Source organism: Alligator mississippiensis, chromosome 1, assembly GCF_030867095.1.
Source record: "Alligator mississippiensis isolate rAllMis1 chromosome 1, rAllMis1, whole genome shotgun sequence".
Taxonomy (NCBI): Eukaryota; Metazoa; Chordata; order Crocodylia; family Alligatoridae; genus Alligator; species Alligator mississippiensis.
Genome location: NC_081824.1, coordinates 370634077 through 370656760, shown reverse-complemented (window position 1 = coordinate 370656760; position 22684 = coordinate 370634077). Strand labels below are relative to the sequence as shown.

The window sequence follows — 22684 nt, the reverse complement described above, 5'->3', positions numbered from 1 at the left end:
TGCCTAACAAAAAAGGAATATACAACAACAAAAGTAGTATATGAAGTTTTATTTATTGTCTCCAGGTTTAGAACTTTTAGAAGACCTGGTGTTTACTGTAAAAAAAAAAAAATATATATATATATATAATTTTTTTAAAATTATGTGTTCCAGACCCAGAAGCTTTCCAGCAAGATTCCTCTGGTCTTATCACCAGTAACCAGTTGCTTATCTCAGATCCTCTCATGAGCAAGGGCTTTGGAGGTCAGATGCTGGGCATGAACATGGGACTGCCTCCCTATTGAACTTCTAGATCTATAGAACCTCATCTGAATCAAATGAGTGAGAGATAGACAGGACATGCTTAATTCTATCCTTGCTGAGAAATGAAACTGTTAGAGAAGAGACAAGCCCTTCCTGAAGTTCCAGGATTACATGAGACTCTTGGGAGGTGAGTTGTGGGGGTGGGGTGGAGTTTCCTCTACAGTGAATACCCTAGATGAGGCCCTCATAGAGAAGTAGGGCTAATCTTGTAGTTACGAAGAACCTAGAAAGGAAAGACTGTTAGAGGTTTGAAACCTAGAAGGAAAAACACATTAGAATGTTATTCTGTTTTTAAAAAAAATCATTCTGATTTTTTTTTTCTTCTTTGTGGGCCTGTTTTATGATTTTTGCATGCTTGTTGGTAGTTCAGCATATTGCATTACAGGCCTTCTAAAATACCTGTTTTCATCAATTTGCCCTTAGTGGATTTTACTCAGCAGTGAGGTAAACTGACTTTACTAGAAGAAGCTAAGCATACTGACAAGTGTCTGAAGGATGTAGCTTGTATATCATTGTGATTAACTGTTTGCAGGTGTATTCAAATCCGTTAAACCACTGAATACATAGCTGGAGGGATGTGGAGTGTAGAAAAGGGACACAGCAGCATTCAGATAAAGGTTGTAGATACTACAATTAAATAGAAGAGTCCACATTGAACTCCTTTCACTCTTGCCCATTACGTTCTTCAAAACAAAGCAAGTTGGAATGATGCATACCAGATTATTCATTTCTGATTCAGTTAGTTGCTGTGTTATATACTGCATTTAAAAATACTTTTAAAATTAATGCTGTTTAGTTTGCAAAGTCAAGCATTCTCAGGTTAGGAAATGACATGTTTCTGATTGAACAGGATGGACACAATATGAGAAAGGGGTCTTGTGGATAAGGTCCTAGATTGATCTGGCTCCTTTTCTCTCCCCTGAGATTAAATACAATCCCATGTGATGCACCAAGAAATGCAGTTCTTTGGTCCTGAAGTGTTCAGTAGTAGGTAACATAGCAATGTTCTCTTTCATAGTGCCCATAAGAGTGATGGCACTCAGGCCATGTAGCAGTTCCAGAGAATCTGGCTTTGTTCTTGTCCCCTCACGCCCTAACACGTAAGCTTCTCAAACAGTGAGTACTGTGCCATTGAAACACTGTGGCAACATGAGTTCATAGAATTATGGAGAAATAGGGCTGAAAGGGAACCTCAGTGGGCTGTCTAGTCCAATTCTCTGCCTGAGACAAGATCATCCCTATCCAAACCATCCTATATGAGTCCATTGTATAACTGGTTAGCAAACTTACACAGTCAACCCTGACACAACAGAAGATACAACTTCCTAACCTGCCATGACGGGGGACAATGCTAGCTAATATCCTGCTGCTGCAAAGCTGTTAAAAATAGGCTCAAGAGATCTCAGGAAGAAGGCCAGACCCTCCACTACAGAGTAGGGGGAAAACTACCCACAGTCCACACCAATCTGACCATGGGGTAAAATTCCTTCCTGACCTTGAATATGGCAATTGGTCTGGCCCTGAGTGCAGGGTAATACCCTCTAGACAGGAACCTTCATATTTAAGTCCCAGCAGGAGCACTGACACACTATAGCCAAAATCCTCAGCCTTGGATGCAGAAAACATTCAGTGCCTCTGAGGAAGACTAAAAAACACTGTCCCACATGTAGCAGCAGGGTGGGAGAGGGGAATTCCCTTCTAGCACCATGTGACAACTGCCAAAGCTCAGAAGCCTGGGAAATATCCACAGTAGAACATAAGCATAGTTACACATAGATCATGCTCGACCAATGAGCCGACCTCTTCTTGAACATTTCCAGTAATGGAAAGTCCACAACTTCCATAAGCAACCTATTCCACTGTCTCACTGTTCTAACAGTGAAAAGGTTTTCCTTGTACATAGTCTAAATTTTGCTGCAACTTTAAGCCACAGGTCTGCATCCTACTCTGCAGCAAAAGAGAAGAGGTGTTTTCCCTCTTCTTCTATATCACAGCCCTGAAGGGCTGCCAAAGACCACTATCATGTCTCTCTCAAACTCCTTTTCTGCAAGCTCAACATGCCTAACTCCTCATATGACTTGATAGTCAAGCCCACTTTCATTTTTGATATCTGCCTCTAGACCCTAACTTCTCCCTCTATGTCCTTTCTAAAATGTGGATCCCAAATCTGCACACAGTACTCTAGATTAGAATTAGACAGTACTGAGGAGAGAGGCATTATCACCTCCCTTATTTTGCACCAAATGCTCTTCTGATCTAGCCCCAAACCACATTTCCCTTTTGTGCAGCTGCATTATACTTCAGACTTTGAGTCTGTGATCTACCAGGACTCCCAGATCCTTCTCCATAGTGTTGCCATCCATCCATGTGTCAACCATTTTGTATCTATATTTGATTATTGTTCTCAAGGCGTAGCACCTTGCATTTGTCAGCATTGAACTTCATCCTGTTAGGTCCAGCCCAGCTCTCAATCTGTCAGGATTCTTCTGAACTGTGCTCCAGAAACTTTGCAGTACAATCCATAGACTTGCTCAAAACACTTTCTATTCTAGGATCCAAATCATTAACACAGACATTAAACAGCACTGGACTCAAGACAGAACCCTGTAGGACTCCACTCAAAACCTCCTGCTGTTTTGACATGGATCTATTTATAATTACCCTTTGCTTGCAACTGCTGAGCCAATTGTCTATCTACCTTTATAGAAGTTTTGTCACGCCCACATTTCTCCAGTTTGTTTGATAAGGTCATGTGGGATCTTGTCAAATGCCTTGCTGAAGTCCAGATACACTATATGCACAACATTACCTTCATCCACCAAAGCCATTAGTTTGCCAAAGAAAGAGATCACATTTGACATGATTTGTTTTCACTAAACAAATGCTTTATGCTGTCTGCTTGCGATCAGCCTTTTTGCCATGCTTTCAAATGGGCTTACTTAGGACATGTTCCAGTAACTTCCCAGGTATTGAGGTGAGGCTAATTTAGTTTCTTCTTTTTGCTTTTTTGAAAGGGGAGCACTATGCTGGCCCTTTTTCCAGTTTTCTGGTACCTTGTCCATCTCCCATGATTTCACTGATATCATTGCCAAAGGCTCCGAGATCTCCTTTGCCAGTGTCTTCAGTACTCTGGTAAGAAGTTCATCAGCAGAGATCCTGGTTTTCCCTGATTAAAAAAAGAAAAAAAAATCCCCAATTTTCAAATTAAAAAAGTAACCCAAAATCCACATTATTCCATGATCAAAATGAAACACCACTAATATATAGATATATATTGGTGGAATTTCATTTTGATAATGGAAAAATGTGGCATTTCATTTTGATCATGGAAAAACATGGATTACTTGGGTTACTTTTTTAATCAGAAAATTGAAGATTTCTTTTTTTATCAGAGAAAACCAGGATCCCTGTTCATCAGGCCCTGCTGTCCTGAATTCACACATACGCAACAAAAGAAACAGTTAGAGAGCTTTTTATATTTCATCCCTCAGCTTGCCATCTTCTTTATGCAAATAACATTTGTAAGATGTCTGGCTGCAGCCTCCTTTGTAAACTTTGAGGCAAAATAGCTATTGAGCAGTTCTCCTTTGCATCTTCTGTTAAGAGTTACCCCTAGCTGTTTATCAGTAGACCCATAGCTTCCTTGTTCCTCCTTTTCTGGCCAACAGACTAAAAAAAACCTTTTATAATTTTCTTTATCCTCCCCTGTCAGGTACAGCTCATTCTTTCTTTGCCTTCCTGAATTTGTCCCTGCAGGTTCTTGCTATTTTCTGGTGAGCTTTCTGGGTTATCTGCCCATTCTTTCTATTGCCTGCCTGTTTTCTTCTTGCAATTGAGGCCTTTTAGAAGCTCCTTTTGCAGTCACACTGGGCTTTTGCCATTTTTCCTGTGCTTCCATTGTCAGAAAAGTGTTTTCATTGGGCTTCTAGTACCGTGGCCTTTAGAAGCTGCCAGCCCTCCTGAGTGCCTTTTTTCTTTCAGTCTGTTTTCCCATGGCACAATGCCTATTAAGTTCTTGAATTGGATGAAATCCACCTTTTTGAAATCTAGTGTCCAAGACTTGTTGTCCTCATGCATTCCCTGTGTCACAATCTGGAAATCTCTCTCTCATATCATGATCGCTTCTTCCCAAATTGTCCATCACCTTCACATCTTTCATCAGTTCTTACCTGTTGGCCAAGATAGATGATTCCCTAATTATATCCTCAGCCTTCTGGAACAGAAAGTTATCCTACACACAAGTTAGGAACTGGCTTGACATTTTGTTCAGCTGTCTTGTTCTCCCAGCAGATGCCCAGAAATTTGAAGTCTCCCACCAGTACCATCCCATAGCTTTTGGACAAATTGTTACCTCCTTGATGAGTGCCTCATCGATGTACTCTTTGTGACTTGGTGGCCTAAACCATTGCTGAATCTTTCACATGTTTACCTTCACCCAAATGCATTCTAATTGCTGTCTTATTCCTCATGAACCAGAGAACAAATGTATGCATCTTTGATATGCAAAGCGACCCCACCACCATTTCTCCTAACCCCGTCCTTCCAAAGCAGAGTATAACCCTCAATGTTGATGTTTCAATCATAAGGACTGTCCCATCCAGTCTCTTTGCCAATCGGATCATCATGTTTTTCTTCAATCTGTAGCTTCTAGCTCATCTTGTTTATTCCCCATACTTCTCATATTCACATACATGCATTAGAGATATTTTGCATTTCAACCTACTCACTTCTCTTTTGCATCACCTGTCACTGTCCTGTTGCTCCCTGCCCCTTTCCCAGTGTTTGAGCTGCTTCTTACAGTCCTTTCCCTTCTGGATTATTTACTCTTGCTGAATGGTTTTATTTGCTATCCCCCATGGTACGTAGTTTAAAGCCCTCTTTCTTGGCTTGGGCAGATGACACCTAAAGATGCTCTTTTGAGAGATGCTGAAACTCATCTTTGATAGTGATTCTCCTCCTCAGAACATTGCCTGTTGTGAAGAATTTGGAGTCTTTGACATCGACATCACTGTCTCAGGCATGCATTTACTTCCAGGATACTGGATCTCTACTGGAACATTTGCCTTCCATGGGAAGGATCAATGAGAATACCACTTGTGCTCCAAGCTCCTTAACCCTCCTGCTAAGAATGTCAAAATTACCTCTGATTTGCTCAGTGTCATTCCTGGTAGTATCTTTGGTGCCAAGCAGGAAAAGGTAGTGTTCTGAAGGATGGGTGAGTTTTGGCCTTCTCTGTGATGTCCAAAATTTGGGCTCTATGGAGACAGCATAGCTCCTGGGGCCCCAGATTTGGACAACAAATCATTTCTTCTGTTCCCAGAAGGAAGTCACTAAGCATTACCACTCTTTTCTTCCTTCTTGATGCAATGGTCCTAGATACCCCAGTTCTGGGGCCTTGCACTTCTTACTTTCTAAGTCCCCTACCTCATGCCTGAAGATGTCTTCTCCTCTGCCTTGTTTCCTCAGCTGTTCTACCACAAAGTGCTTGAAGGTGGTCACTGACTTCAGTATGCTCCTCTTGACTTTTAGGTACCATCCTTTTTGAGTAGTCACAAGATGCCACCTTTCTCTTCTTTCCCTTTGGCCTCTCCATTACTAATCTTTCATAACTCCTGTCTAAGTAATCTTACTTTTCGTTGATGTAATGCAGAATGGATACCCATGCTTCCAGCCCTTGAATCTTTTCCTCTGCTGAAGATGCTGGCTTACACTTGATACAGATAAACTGCTCTTGACCCTCTAGGGTGAACATAACCATGAAACATCCCGCAGAGGTCACAACTACTAACCCAGCTTCCAGTTGTGCTTCCTTTGATTCCCTGGAGAACATCTCAGCTATTTAAAAAAAAAAATCTTCAGATGGCCCAAACACTCACTTTTTGTTTTTCTTGTGGCGCAAAAGCCAGAGAAGGAGATGATGAATTAAATTGTTATTGCAATGTCAATGGGCAAAATATGAATTGAATATTTTTTGTATTTTCAGTAATTTTCAGCATTCACTAGGAAGCAAAGCATAATTCTTTGGTCTCTAGGGATACACAATTGCTAACTTTTTTATATACTCTAATCAAAGTTGAGGTTTTTTTCTCTCATTTAACATGTGGGGGGAAGCCCCTTGTTTTAGTATGTGTACAACATGGAGGTGGTGCTGGGGGAGGGATGCATCTGCTGTGGCACCAAGTCCAACCTCAACCCCAACCCCAGGGGCTTCTTGCATCCTCTGCTTCCCAGTGGCCTCTGCCCCTCTCCCCCACCCTAGCTGCTTAGCCTGTGGCTTCTGCAGGACTCTGGTAATTTTCCTGGCCCTAGCCCAGCCCAGCAGGAGTAACAGCAGTTCCAGCCTGAATATTCACTCTGGCTCCAACTCTGGGACACAGCTAGAGCTGCTGCTGCTGTAGCAGTTGGGGCTGTAGGGGCAGGCAGCAGTGGGATCAAGTGGTGGAGGGGACAGGTGGCAGGGGATAAGGTGTGGGAGGGAAAGGGACATGGATCAGGCTGCTTGCTTTCCCCCTCTGCCACTGCTTTCCCTGCTGCATCAGTGGGGGAATGGGAGTTGGGGGGGGAGAGGCATGAATTTAAGATGACCCTCCAATAATTAGATCTTGTACATCGAACATTATAACAAATTTGTATGTTTTCCATGTATAGAATCTAATTATCGGGGGATTATCATAAGTTCAGAGTTGTCTTGGGTCTAGGTAATTATAGTAATAAAAATGAGGCCCAACTTTCTGTCAGATACTACAATCTCGAAACTGTAGAATGTACTCTTTTTCTTTTTTGACAATTATTATATAAACACTAATTAATTAATATAATTTTCCACTTAGACTCAGCTCTCTATCTCTTATGTATTAACTTCCTTTTTTGTCATTTTTTTTTAATTAATTCATCTTAAGATATAGAAAATTTGGTATACTAACTCTTATCTTTTTATTAACTGCTAAGACTCATTCTCCATATGTGTTGTATATAACCAATTTTCAATTAAAAGGATGTGATGTAAATATTTCTCTGTATATATGCTTTCCCATCCTGCATCTTCTAGTAAATCTGTAATAATTTTATGAAGTCTCATGGCACCCACTGTTAATGGAGCAAATAGAAAAAGTATAAATATGAATGATTTAGGCTCTTTTACCTTTATGTTCTAGTTTTACTTAAATAAATGCTTATCTCATTACTATGATTATTTTATGCAACTTGTGAATCCATAAAAATACTAAGTTTTGTTAAGAAGGCTAATAATAAAGCAAAAATTATCACAAACTCTATTTCGTTATAGGTATTAAATAAAACTCTTTTGTGTGAAAGAAGGACTACACTGCTGTAGTCATTGGAGAAAAAACAAATGTAAGCACCTTCTACAAGTGCAGGTTAAGGTGTGATTGGAACTAACACCATCACCAATTCCCGAGGGCTCGGGAGTTTCAGGCTGGGCGCAAAACCCCCCTGCAGTTGAGAGCCCGCTCAGCTGATGTGGCTCCCAGCTGCAGGGGAGACCCTGCTAAACATGCAAATTTAAAGCTTAAATTATAGCAATCAGCTATAAAATTATTACACAGTTGCAAGGTTGAACTTTACACTTGGCTACAGCTCTTCATTGTTTGATAGCTACCTTACATGTGTAGTTGGCCTTAAGGTCAACCAGTTAATTGCACAATACCTTTAATATGTAGAGGGGGCCTTATAAGTGAAGACAGCCTAATAGTGTTAATAGTATGTGTCTACCAAACCTCATCTAACTGTTTAAAACTTTCAGAAACAATTCAGAACAGTTATTAGGTCAAATGTAATTAAAGCAAGATGACTACATTGAGAATTTCAAGAGTCTATGCAGACAGGTTTGTGCAAATTGTATCTCTAAAGAATTGGGCCAACTGTTATAAAATATCAATTTCAAATGGCTATGATTGTATATGAAGTTCGATATACTGTATTGAGGCATTCTGTGTATATTCTTCAATTTAAGAAAGCTTGAACATTACAAAAATCATAAGACATCAACAGCAATGAAATTCTATGGTAATTGCTACTGAAGGGACAACTGTCAAGGTACATTAATTTTAACCTTTCCTTTCACTTTTGTTCACATATGTTTTATGTGAAGCTTGCCAGTCTCCATGCCTGATGTCTTGTACTTGGCATTGCATATTTTGAACTTTCAGTGAAAAAAGGTTTTCTGTTAATGTATGCTTAATTTGTAAAATATGTTCTCTTCATCTTGTTTTAGCTGTAATTTTAGAGAATAGTTCACAACATCTGTGGCATAATGTAAACTAAATAAAGCAAATAAAACTATGACAGGGGGTTTTATGATGGCATATGGCAGGCCATTTTCTTTGAGTCAAAAAGACTTACTCTGGGTGTGTCTACACAAGATGCTTCTGTGCAGTCATTACTGTGCTTTTTATTTATTATTTCTATTAGCAACTACTAAATGAATGTGCAGTAACCAGAGTACAAATCCACATTTTTCCATAACTAAAATGAAACACTACTAATAGATAGTGGTGTTTCATTTTAATCATGGAAAATGTGTATTTGGGGGTACTTTTTTTTTTAAATCAAATATTGGGGATTTTTTTTTTAAACCGGAGAAAACCAGGATCCTTGCTGCTCAGTAACCAGAGTTACTCTGCAGCAGCACTGGTGAATGTCTTAGGTGATTCTACTGCACAGCAGCCTAATAATACTGCACAGTAGCATATTACCACTGTCAATGCTATGATGCACTACTGCACAGTATTTTTCAGCTACTGTGCAGTCAGCATCTCATGTAGATGTACCCTCTGTGGTGTATATAATAAGTTAATTCTAAGAAAAATTAGTATTGAATCAAAAGTCAAATCTAGAAAGAGTTAGCTCTTATAAAAAATCTGGGATACTGCTCTGAAGACTGCAAAATCTGATGATAGTAGTTCTCTTCCTTTTTATAATACTTATAGGTTTGCATGGTCTTACGGGAAAGATGAGTGTTTAACTGAAACTGTTCAGCTAGTAGTGCTGGATATGCATTAAAAGTTCAAGTTATAAAAACAGTTTTCCATCATAGTAAGTCTTTTCATATACGTGCATTCAGAGAATTAGTTATATTTGATTAGAAAACAGAAGAGATGAATAAACCTATAAAAGCAAAGCTTTGAAAGTAGTTTAAATTAAATACTACAGAAGGCTTGGCACATACGTCTGTTCACCTGTGATCTGATGATTCTTTTGTATAAACAGGAAAAATTAAAAGCAAATCCCTTAACATTTAACTAAATATCAATATTATTTTTGCTAATTAGTATATTTTTACAGCATATTCCATCATACAGCTTGATTCTGTTGTCCTTGAGAAAACTGACTGGTAAAAATTAGCAATTGTCCATTCAAAGTAGAAAGAGGTAGAGGAATGAGTGTGTGAAATGACATGTAGTTTCTGATTCTGTAAAGACATGAGCAAAATACATGTAACATTATGAGTTGTGTATCAGAATGTATAAGCTCTCACTATGGCATTGGCTTGAATAAAAAATCTGCAACCATCAACATCCTTTTCATAAAAGAACTAAATAACCAATAACTTTAAGGCTTATTACTGACTTTCAACCAATGTCTATTATTGTACTGTCTTAAATTAACAATTTCTTGAATATTTGGTTAAAAAAACATACAGGCCTGAATGTGGGCATGAATGTTTGAATATGTTAATATTTAGTAGAAGGATTTACTTGTTATCAAGCTTAGGAAATTTAATTAAATATACTTAATAAATTAGTAATACTGGGTCAACCTCAGACTGTTTATATCACCTTGGAGTTTGGATGTTTTCTAATCTTACCCATTATTTTTTATGAGTAGAGAGAGATAATTAGCCTTGTTCTGAAGTAAGGCAGAAGGCGGGGCCAAGTGGCACCTTAAGGCATCTTTACACATGCTCCAGGGTAAGGCACTTTAATTGGAGGCTTTTTGGAGTGATTCTAAGTAAAGCACTTTCAGTGTTTTGTGTCTTCAGTGTCCCACACTTCAAAATGGTAGTGGGGGCTTTTTAACTAAAGCTCATTTGTGTCAATATTCCATCAGTTCTTTTTTTAGATTGTTTAATTAGTTGGTGCCCTAACATTAGCAGGCATTATGTGTCTGTAGGACACGGAGTGGAGCTGTAACCTGCAGGGTCAAGGCAATACATTGCTTACCAATAACTTGTTCAAAAGTTTTAAAAGGCATTGATTGTTTGCACAAAGGGGAATAACACTCCCGTCGTGTGTTTTCTGAAGGGGTCTAATGGATAGTGCAGTGAACATTGGTAGGGGGCAGGGGATTTTTTTTTTTTTTTTAAGTTTAATCACATAGTCTTTCAGTCACATGCAAGTTGTTGAAATTTTGTCCCACATAAATCTGAAATGGGAGTAATTTTCCCTTGCTTTCAAGTGGTGCAGGATTGGGTCTTTGTACTGTAGTGTTTACTCTGTAACGTACATTGTTAGCCTGCCCCCTCCTCCTCTTTTTTTTTTTTTTTTTTTCCTCCTAGCAATGACTTGGAGAAATGGCCTGAGGTGGGAAAAATAACATCCCCAGCTGGGCAATCATGAAGAGCAGTTACAAGCTTCACCTCAGTCCCTGGAAAAAATAAAGGAGTGAGTCTTCAAGAAATCCATTTCTAAGCACTTGGAGAAGAAGGTGATTTAAGAACAGTCAATATGGATTCATCAAGGGCAACTCATGCCTGACCAACTTGACTGGCTTCTTTCCTAGCATGACTACCTCTGTGGATGTGTGAAGAGCAGTGGTTGTGATATACATTGACTTCAGCAAGCATTTCATATGGTCTTACATGACATTCTCACAAGCAAACTAAGGAAGTATGGGTTGGATGAATGGCCGGTAAGGTGGATAGAAAACTATCTGGATCATTGGATTCAGAAGGTAGTAACCAATGGCTTGATGTCTAGTTGGCAGGCAGTATCAAGTAGAGTGCCCCAGGGGTTGGTCCTGGGGCCAATTTTGTTCAACATCATCAGTAACCTGGAAGAACGGATGGAGTGTACAAGTTTTCAGATGACACCAAGCTGTGAAGCATAGTAGATATGCTGGAGAATAGGACTAGAATTCAGAGAGACATTGAAAAATTGGAGAATTGGACCAAATCCCAGCTGCACAAAGCCTTGGCTGGGATGATCTAGTTGGCGATGGTCTTGCTCTTAGCAGAAAGCTGGACTAGATGGGGTCCTGAGGTCTCTTACAACCCTAATGTTCTACTACTCTATGATGTAAGTAAGCAAAAAGTCTACAGTTTAGGAGGAAAAACAGCAATTACAGAGGTGAATTAAGCCAACTAAATCTTATCAGATGAAGATGCTGAGCTCTATACACCTACATAAAAAAAATTAGAATAAGAACCAGTTATTTGTATGGGTGAAAAGTAGAAACCAGAATAGTTTAATAGTAGTCCACTTTCTTACTTCATCTAATGGCTTTTGTGGATAGAGAAATAATAAAAAAGCAAACTGTATTTCTTGTTTTCAGTGTCTACAAAGCATGATCTCTACATTATCCATCTTGCATTCTCCAAAGGGATTTTTAGATTAATCTGATGCAGTAAGGAGATGTTTATATGCCAAAGTATTTTGCAATATCCTGATGCAAACAGTGTCTTGTTTAAAACAACTTTGTTTATGTGAGACTTAGTTTTTGGTTCAGAGTTGAGAACTAAACTGTCTCAACTTTCCTATTTCATTCAAAAATTACTTTTCACTCTTACTTTATGCCTCACTGGGCATCATGAAGGGATGCCCTAAATATGAATGTTTAATTTATGTGTGTGTAGGGGGTGTTTGCGTTAGTCTTGGAACTGAACCTGGAATATGGTTTTGGTTCTGACACTAGAGTAGTTCTGATTATGTCTTGGTGTGTCTACATGAGTTGCTTTACTGTGCATGTACCATGTGCAGTTTCTACTGTGCAATAAATTAGTTTACTGTGCGGTTAGCTAGTACCTATAAATACAGGTACTAGATTAAGTGAGCAGTAGTTACTGTGCAGTAGGGCTCATGCAGGTGCTAACCAGAAGCAAATTTGCTCCCCGTCAGCCTCACCAGCAGGAGGCCCCATCCTGGCTCTGCTTACCTCCTGCATCCACTGAGGAGCCACTCAGCTTGGGGACTGTGTCCCTCTCTGCCCTCCCCACACCCGCCCCAGTGATGCAGGGCTCCCAGCTCCCTAGAGGGGCAGGGAGCTGAGCAGCTCTAGGACTGGGGAGCTCCTGCTTCACTGCTTAGCCAGGGGTTGGGGGGGAGCTGTCCTGCTGATGGGCCAGCTAGCATTGAACCCCTGACTGGATGGAAAATCTCTGCTCAGCCAAGGGCTGGGAGGATGCTGTCCCACCTGTGGGACACCAGTGGAGCAGCTGCACTGGAGCAGTTCCTGCCCAGCCCCCAGATGAGCAGGCATTCCCCACCCAGCTGGGGACTCGCTGTCAGCTATCCAACTGGCCAGTCAGGCAGGGTGTTGGGAAAGCGTCCCCTTCCCACAGATATTTTTCAGTCTCCTGCCCTGATCAGCCAATCAGAGCATGGACCATGGGGCATGGGGCTGCGAAACAGCTGCCCCCCATCTCCCAGAGCCCAGGTCTGACCCCAGTGCCTCCTGTCTATGGCTGGGACCAGGGGAGCCTAGAACTCCCTGTGGCTGCTGTAGTGAGGCAGAGCAGGGCATAAGTACTCTGCTCTGAATTGCTCCTGTTAGGAGCAAACTTGCTCCTGAGGGGTGCATCCAGATGTGTGTGGAAGTTTGGTTCCCCAGGGCCAAGCAGTGGTGGTGCACCTTGTGCTGCTACTTGTCCCCGGGGAATACCTGTGCCATGCATGGTTTGGTACATGACAAGGTGCCTCAAGTGGCATAGGGGAGACTGGGGCCAGCACTGTGCTGGCTCCAGCAGCCTTACCTGGGATTCTGGGGGCATCCTAGAGCTGCAGCCATGGCAATCCTGCCAGGTGCAGCCTGGCTGGCAGCCACAGCACGGCTCCAAGCAGCCCGGCTCCACTTTTTAGCAGTGTGTGCTGCCCAAGCATGCCCTGCTTTGGGGTTTTTGCCATGGCGTTTTTTTGTTTGTTTGTTTTTTGTTTTTTGTTGACCCCGGGGGAAAAAAAACAAAACAGAGCAGCACACACTCAGGCAGCATGCCCTTGCAGTGCAGAGAACTCCGGACTGTGTGGTATGTGGTGCTGCAAACACATTGGCAGTACCACATACCGCATGACTGCTCATCTGGATGTGCCTGATGTGGACACATGTCCTTACTACACAGTATTTTATTGCTCGGTAAGCTCACGGAGCATTAATATCATATGTAGATGTACTCTCTGTTCTTGAAAGATAACAGCTGTGGGTGATGGAAAATGAGAGGAGCTGATTTCTCCTTATCTCTGTTTCATATACCCTTTTGTAATCTTCCTGTTCACAATGAACTTGTAGTAACACAAAACAACCATTTGACACTATGATGCCTTATGCATCCTCACTTGTGACACCTATATCCCCTACAAACAGGGAGTTTGTACAGTGCCAGTAAAGGATGGGGAAAGAAAAGGTGAAAGTGAAAAAAATAATGTAATAACATTTGGAAAGTACTATTTGGTGGTTGAAATTCATACCTTCCCACTTATAGTGTAGCAGAAAGCCCCTTTGTACATTTTCCTTCTGGACATGGATATAACAGAAGCCCCTTCCTGCTTACACCCCCTCCCACCCGTTTTGTGCATTTTTTTTCCCTTCTAAGTATTGGCAGAGACCTAGCACACTCATTGTATGGGTGTGGCAAAACTCAGAGCCAGCCAGAAAGCTGAGGTGGCTTTCTGTATGAGAAACCTAGAAACTAAATCTACATATCAATTAAGCTCAGTGTCACTATAGAAAACAAAAGAACTAAAATATCCACTGCAAAGACTATAAATATATCCTGTGCTAACCTAATTCACTTACTGTCCCCAGTAGCCTTTGATCCTCACTACCTCACATTGCATTTTTATATCTTTCTCATAGTGCATTTTCATATTTCATCTGTCTCGTCTTTACCATGGCATTTTGCATTTAATATTTTATACTTTTAAACTCTTAAGGCATGTACTGCCTGTAGAATGAAGTTACACCCTGAATCATTGTTAAAACTGCATTGAAATTGTAATTGTAAAGTGGTAAAATCTGAGTGAATGCAAGCGAATGATGATCGTCAGTAGACAATAGCCTAACCAAAGGAACTCCATTTTAACCTAATAAAGCTAAAGAACTGATTCTTGGAACTGAGCACTCACCCTATGGACTAGTTCTGTAACCCATGACAATACAGCCATTAAGGGTGGACTCCCAAAACTTCAGGTACCAGCAAGCAGAGACACCTGTGACTAACAGCTATCAGGTACGACTCAAGACCCACATGGGACAGCAACCTGTGGATTGGGTAGCTAAAATGAAGCTGGAGGATTACACAAGTCTGCCAGAAAGGGATAAAAGGCAGTTAAGCATGACCCTCAGCGGCACCCTTTCATCCAGCACCTGACCTACCAAGACAGAAGGACAAGCAGGCGACCTCCTTCTGGAGAAGACATCGCCTTGAAAGAAGCTGACCATCAACAGCAGACTCTGGGGCCTTGGATAGGTAGATGTACTGACACCAGTGCTCCCACAATCATTACAGCAGCCACTACACACTATACTACATGGGCTTGAATGAGTGAGTGCATGTGTGTGTGCTAAGGTGACCAGTACCACCCATAACACAAAGTTTGCATTTATGATTTTATTGGTAACTTCACATCCTGTCCAATAAACTAGAATTTATTATGATCCCGTGAGTTGGTCTTTTGTAGCCAACAATGGAATCTACTACCTTTTAAGTCCTCCATGTTATAAGATGTAAAGTAACAGTGTCCCCAACTAGATATTTGCCATCCTTTTATTTTTTTTTGGAGGTAAGGCTCCCGCCATATCCTTCATTCTCAATCAGTGCAGATTGATTCTCCCTCTTCTTCCTTATTGATCAGATAGTTAGTAGATTATCAACTAGGTAGTTCAGTGGGGGGGGGGGGGGTGGCTTGTGGGCATTGAATCTCCAAGTCAGGGCAAGCAGAGAGACACCCTGTGATCCTAAGGCACCATGTGGGCTGAGGACCCTTGAATTTTACAGCCCAGGAAAGCTTTATGGCATTGCGAGAATCACAAGGTGTCAGCTGAAGGCCCCTGGACAGTTCAAGATTCTGGAGGTGACCATAGCAGCTGAGCCCAGGTAAAGTGAGAAGAGGGGCCTAAAGCCTCTGAAGTGAGAGAGAGAGCCTTGTGCTGGAAACTGCACCCTCAAGTTTCTGCTGCTGCTTTCTTCCATCCATCCTTCCAGCCTTCCACCCACCCTCTTACAGCTAGACTCTCACCCACCCAAGAACACTGAGACCCCCAACAGGCACCACCGTGGACCATGGATGAACCCAGTCTGTCTGTTCCTGACATCCAACTGTGAGGATGCAAGTGGCAGTTCAAGAAATAAAACATCTTGTCACTATCTGGCATGAGGAACACATCTAGTGTCAGCTCTAGATAGGGCACCAGATCAGAGATGTCTTCAAGCATATTATTCAGGAGATGCAGGTGAGGGGTCACAACAGAGACTGGGAGCAGCATCTCACCAAGACCACATCGATGAGGAGGCATTATTATCATGTGTTTGATTCTAGAAAGCGGTCTATGGTCTGGGGCAGAGCATGCCATCCTACAATGACCTGTCCTGTTGCCTCACCAAGAACTGAGCAAAGGCCCAAGAAGGAGTTCTTCCACTTGTGGCCCAGATCCTGCTGTGGGGGAGGGAGCAGCACAGACTTGGTGGAAATAGGCAGTCCCCAACTTGGGAAGCCAATGTGGATTTTGGGTTACTTTTTTTTAATCCAGAGTAGTGAGGTGGCCAATTTGTGGATGACCCAAAATTATTCACAGTGGTAAAGACCAAGGTAGACTGTGAAGAACTACAGAAAGATCTGGCACTATTGAGTGAATGGGCAACTAAATGGAAGATTAAATTCAGTGTAGGTACATGTAAAGTGAGGCATATTGGCAAATTATGGGTTTACTACTTTGAATAATTTTGTATCATCCACAAATTAGCCACCTCACTACTCAGGCTCTTTTCCAGATCAGTTTTGAATATGTTAAACAGCACCAGTTACAACACAGATCCTTGAGGAACCCTGCTGTTTACTTCTTTCCATCCTGAAAAACAGACCATGTATACTTCCTCTTTGTTTTCTATCCTTAAGAAAAGACTGAAGTCCTGCTGAACCCTATTCTATTATTCAATTTAGTATGAAAACTAATTATATGCTTCGGTTTTTTGGTACTTTACCTTTTGAGTTTTAAAATTCAAATGTCATGATATATTAACTTAAGAGTTTTTTGCATATAATGAAGGAGGCATGATAGTGTACTCTTAGAAGAATCTTGGCTTTGTTTTTGTTTTAATGCAAAAACTGACACCATGACAAATTGCGTATACACACAAAACTATTTTGCTTCAATGTATATATTTTTTGTAATTTTCTATATGGGAAAATGTCACCTTTGGATTTGATTGGAAGTTTTCTAAATAGGAAAAATAAAAGCAAAGTCAAAGAGATGTCCAGGAAGAGGACAAAAGAATATTATTTTTTAAAGCCATGCAAACATTTCGACTTTTGTATTAACAAACCATACTGGGGAATGGGAAACTGGATATCATCTTCTAAGTTATGAAAGAAAATAATATTTAGTTAACCAAAGAAACATAAATATTGGAAAGATTATTTTTATTGAATCATAAATGATCTATGTTGGCTAGCAATTGTAGGATAATGTAAGATCTATAGTAATCTTAAAGCTGTTGTTCATTACTTAATGAATGTACTTAGTGGGAAACATCCTTGGAAACTACAGAAAGCCATGATTTCAAATAAATATAAAGATAAAGTCATTGTTGGCTTATATTTATTGCTTCAATAAAGCAAGAAGTCATCAGAACCTAAAGATGTATTTAAAAAAGAGAGAGAGAGAGAGAGAAAATTAAGCTTTATTGAAATATCCTTGGAAAAATCACAGCCTCACAATGTTCAGTACCTTTACAGAACTATAACCCAGATGTTTAACTTCAAGTAGGTCCCATAACAAGTACTGAATTTGGGCCAAAAAGATACATGTTTGGTTTCAAGATCTGCTTGGGGAATATTTAGCTGTAATATTATCTTGGACAAAGACAATATGGGACTTTTTTTTACTAAGAATAATACACGTGTATTTTATTAAGACAATATGGAACTTTTAAATAAATATATACAGAAATATTATCAATTGAATACAAGGTTACTTCCTCTGTTTTATTTTTGAAGGTGCCGCTATAAAAGGCAAGGTGGCTCAGCAGGATGCCAGCCTGATATTGGAGTCACTTTCATTTTCCTTGATTCCCCCCCAAACCACTTGAGTAATATTGGAAAGATACATCTACCTCAATTAAAGTAATAAAATCAGAAGTATAACTGAGAGAGTGGGCATCACCTGTGAGGAGGCACAAAAAAGCCACCACCACAGTGGCACCTGATTGCACTGCCACAATTGGCACTGTTGAAGCCTGGGCTGCCTTGTGCATTCTGACTGCCCTAGGCATGGAACTGCCATCTGATGCCTCTGAATAAAAAATATTCCTTTATTTAAGCCCCCCTAGATATTTTATTGATTGTGCAATTACCTTAATTGATCGATTAAATTTAGATTGGCTATATGTTTAAATTAACTATAAAGCCTTAAAAGGTCTAACCAGCTATGTTATTGCTGAAAAAATGTGTAATAACTTTATAACTGGTTCCTATACAGATTTAATTTGCGTGTGTAGGCAGTCTGCAGCTGGGAAACCACAGCTGCTGCACTCTCCCAGGCACTGGGGAGCAGAACGTACCCCTGGCTCTGGGAGATCACAGCCAATGTGGTCTGCCAGCTGCAGGGGTGTAGGGGCATTCTAGAGCCATGGGGTGGTCCAGACAATCACATGGGTGGTAGACTGCAGCAGCATCCCACAGCTGTGGGAGCTGAGTCCCACAGCTGGTGGTGTGCTCTGTCCTGGCATCATGTAGTCTCTGTAGCTGGGAGCCTTCTCACTGCCAATAAGGCGTGATTGGATCTAATGTGCAATCCTACAGTTGTACCTCCTCCTATACAATGGTGGCATGAGAGGAGATACGATTGTGTGGATCACATATTAGATCCAATCATGCCTTTACCTACACATGTAGAGGGGGCCTGCACCTATAGAGCTGGGTGGGGAACAATCCCCCTGGCCTGTTTCCTGCCCAGCTCTGGGCTTATGGAGCTGAGTGGGAAACAAGCTACCCAGCTTCCTCACAGCATGCAGGGTGAGGGCTGGGAATTGTCCTGGTCAGGAACAGGTCCCAGCACCATTCTCCAGCATTGGGTGATCAAGGCACGGGGCTTGGAAAGAGATGAAGGAGTGCAGTAAGTCCCAGCCTCATGCACTGATCCACTGGTGGAGCAGCTAACAGCAAGGTAGGAGGACATTGTCCCTGCCCCAGCCGGGGGACATTGTCCCTGCCAGGACAGTTGTCTCATGGCCTGGTGCTCCCTGCCAGTGCCTGAACTAGCATTCAGGGGGAGCCTAGAGCAGTGGCAGTAGGGGCCCCTTGCAGGGCTGCAGAAAACTTGGTGAAAAGAGCAGCAAATCTGTTTCCTAATCCCCTCATGTGTAAACACCTGCCTGAAAGCACTTACTCCAGAGTATTTTACACCAGAGTAAATTTAGGCATATACATAATTAAATATCTTGTCCCCTCAGCCTCAAGCTATTGTGCCTATGAATAATGTGAAATAATTGTTAATGAAATATTCTTGAAGCTTTGGCATAAGTCTTTAGGAAAGTGGAAAATCTCCAAAGAGCAAGTTCTCTGCAATACATAACTTCAGCCAACTCATTAACAGGTAGGTTGTATGTCTTAGACCTCCCTTGATTGTTGCCTTGTTATTCCTAGTGTCAAAGAAAAACTCTTATAGTTGTTGGTTATAAAAGCTAACTTGAGAAAACTTGACATGTTACTGAACATCCATCCTTCTTCACTTAATGAACTGTTAAAGCCCCAAGAGCTGCTATACATTAACAGAAAATAAGCAGTGATTTATTATAGGACTACCTGTTCTTATCTAGTTTTGGCTAAAACATCTTTGACTCAGTTGCGAGAAGATCACTTTTAGTTCCTTAGTACTCTGAGCTTTATAAGCTTTCAGCTGCAAAGAAGGGTTTATCTTTCTTTGAATAGTCTGCAACTAAAATGGTTGCTTTTTGCAAAGTTTGAATGTAACTAAAGTGCTCACAAAACTTCTTTGCAAATGGCATTAGGTGTTTCTTTATTGTCTACCTCTATTTGTGGCACCAAAATACAGTGAATTTTTATTTAATTTTTTATGACAGTTCATTAAGGTTACTTAGATGAAACACGTCAAACAACTTCCTACAAACATAGTACCCTAGTGGTTAGAAATCTTTATAAATTCTTATGCAGCTATAGTGTACTCTGAATATAACTCTGTAGTTATTAAAAATTTATTCAATGTGAGTATAATTTCAGAATTAAGGATGTAATTTTATTTTACTTCCTGAAAAAGAAGCTGAATTATGACTATATTTCCTTCTGCCTCAGCTGGAAATATTTTGTTTCATATTTAAAATATCTATTTGATGTTAAGGAAAATTTCAAGAAAAATATGAACATGTAACTAAAACAAACATAAAAAGTTTGGACCTTACTAAAATATTTTCCAACAGAAATTAATTGAAGGAATTTTTACATTCTTCCAACAGTAAATTTTTATTAGATTTAAATATTTTAAAGTGACTTGCAACTATTTTATTTCTTAGTGAAGGAATTGCAAAAATGAGGGGACAGTTTTAAGTACACTTCAGTCAGATCACTGAGTTTCTGAGTGAAATTATTTGTATATGTATTTTTATTTTAAAGTATTTACTTTAAGGGAAAAAAGATGTGGCCTTCAACACCATCTCACTAAATACTAAATATTCAGCTGAATTTTGCTTTTTAAACAGTGCATTTGACAGACATTACGATGCAAGAATGTTACCATAGTCCAAACATGTTTGCATAGAATATGGCAGGATGACATTTTAAAATATTAATTAGCTGTTCAAACATGTTGTGTATGAAAACACATCTGGTCTGTGGCTGAATGTGAAAACAAATGGCACATCATCTTTTAAAGATAGGTTGATAGGGTCACATAGGTCAACTTGTTCTTATTTCCACCCTGGCAATTTCATCAACGTCTCACTTTACGATGGGATTCACATTTTTGAATATATTATAGTGGCTGGTGCACTAAAATATCATCTAAAACTATTTAAAATGTTATGATAAGAAACATTTCTACTTACATGCTACCATTTCAGTCTCCAGTCTTCTTTTCCACAAACAAATTTTGTAGCCAAAATTCATCTCAGTAACTTGGGTCTCCTAGGTTCAAATCCACAAAAGGTTCTAGATTGGGGTGGACAATTATTGTGGCTGGAGAGACACTTAACAAGCTTTTGTGAGCTGTCACAGGCTTCAAGGGTAGGCTCGCCCCTTGGCATGTGCCCTGCCCCCAGTGCCATCTTGGGACCAGAAGTCGGTTCCCTAATCCCTACATTTTTTCCACCTGAAGTTCCTCCCCTTGTCCCAGAAGAACTCCACTGCAGGCAGTGGTGGCAGCAGCAGCAGGCAGGGCACTCAGAACAGTGCAGGTGCTCATGCCTGGTGCAGACACTGGTACCCAGTGGATGTGGCTCCAGCTAATGCTGCACATCACAGTGAGAAGCACCACCCTCCTGGGCCACCTTTATCATTGGTACTCCTTGCCAAGTACACGCAGCCCCCACACTAGTGTGCTGCAAGAGGGAAGCTCCATGTGCTAGAGCCAGGTGGCTTTGCTCCTCCCTGCGGCGGGGCCCCCAGCTGGGCAGGAACACCTCTCCCCACAAGCCCCCCCCCCTCCGGTGGTGGGGGGTTGCTGTGGCGGGGGAGGAAGGCCAGCTTGGGACCCCGTCCGACCTTGTGCAGACCCAGGAGCCTGCCCTCCCTCTGGCTTGGCTTCTGTCACAGGGTGAGGTGACATACCATGGAAAAACGAGTACAGGGGCTGAGCATGCTCTGCAGGGAGCACTGATGATGGAGGCAGCCAGGCAGGGCTGTGCCACTCACTGTCACGTGCAGCACTGGCCAGAGCCGCATGCTACCAGGCACCAGTGCCTGCCCCAAGCAACCTGCTTGCTGCTGCTGCACCATGAGAGAAGTATGTATGTGTGTGTGTGGGGGCAGGGGTATCCACACCTCTCTCACCCTTCTTCACACACCATACCCTATGCTTCCCCACATGCACGCAGCCACACCCCTATACAATATACCAGACTAAGAATTTATTTTTGAGTTACTGTGTAATCATCTCTATATACAGTATGCAAACAAAAATCATGACAATTTTTTTGTAATAAAATATGTTATAATAGATGATTGAATTTTAGTGTATGATTTTTTTTTCTGGTTCTAAGATAGCAACCCCCCTCCCAAAAGGACTATTTTCAGGGGGCAAGTGGAGGGACTTCTGGTGGCAAAGGTCAGGGGTTAGGAGTGGGACTTCCGGTCCCAAGATGGTGACCAGTGGGTAGGGTAACTGTCAAGGGGTGGGACTATCCATGCGACCCTCAGAAGCTCACCAAACCTTGTTAAGTGGCCCTCCACCCAAAATAATTGCCCGCCCCTAACCTAGAGGATAGCAAGATGATCTAAAAGAGATGACATGGATTTTTGTATAATCTAATTTTTTTTTTCTGTAATGAGAGTTTATGGATGAGTGGGGGTAGGGGATTGTAATGGGGAAGGGTAGGAAAAATTGGATTTGACATATCTTGACACTAAAAGGGTTTTTATCATTGTCTCCTATGTCATTTTAATTAGTAAGCTATGAAAATACAGTCTAGATGAAACTACCATAAGTTTGATATATAACTGGTTGGATTATCATAAGGGATCCTGGTTTTAAATCCCCAATTTTTGGATTTAAAAAAGTAAGCTAAAATCCACATTTTTCATGATCAAAATGAAACACCACTAATATCTAGCTAGCTAGCTATATGTGTGTGTGTGTGTGTGCGCGCACGCGCGCATGCATGCATGCATACAGGAAACCCTTGCTATTCACAAACTCCAGATTTGCAGATTCTAATATTCACAGGGGAGGGCAGCGCTGGGAGGTGGATGGAGAGCGAGCTCTGGGGATGTGAAGGGAGGCAGCAGTGGCAGCATCTTCTCCCCCAGCAGCAGCCGTGGCGGTG

General features: G+C 41.2%; 1 protein-coding gene across 1 annotated transcript in view; it reads left to right on the top strand.

The window, feature by feature from the left end:
• The window catches only part of GPC5 (glypican 5), a 1236000-nt gene that overhangs the window by 770635 nt on the left and 442681 nt on the right, over positions 1–22684 (top strand). The window lies entirely within an intron of this gene.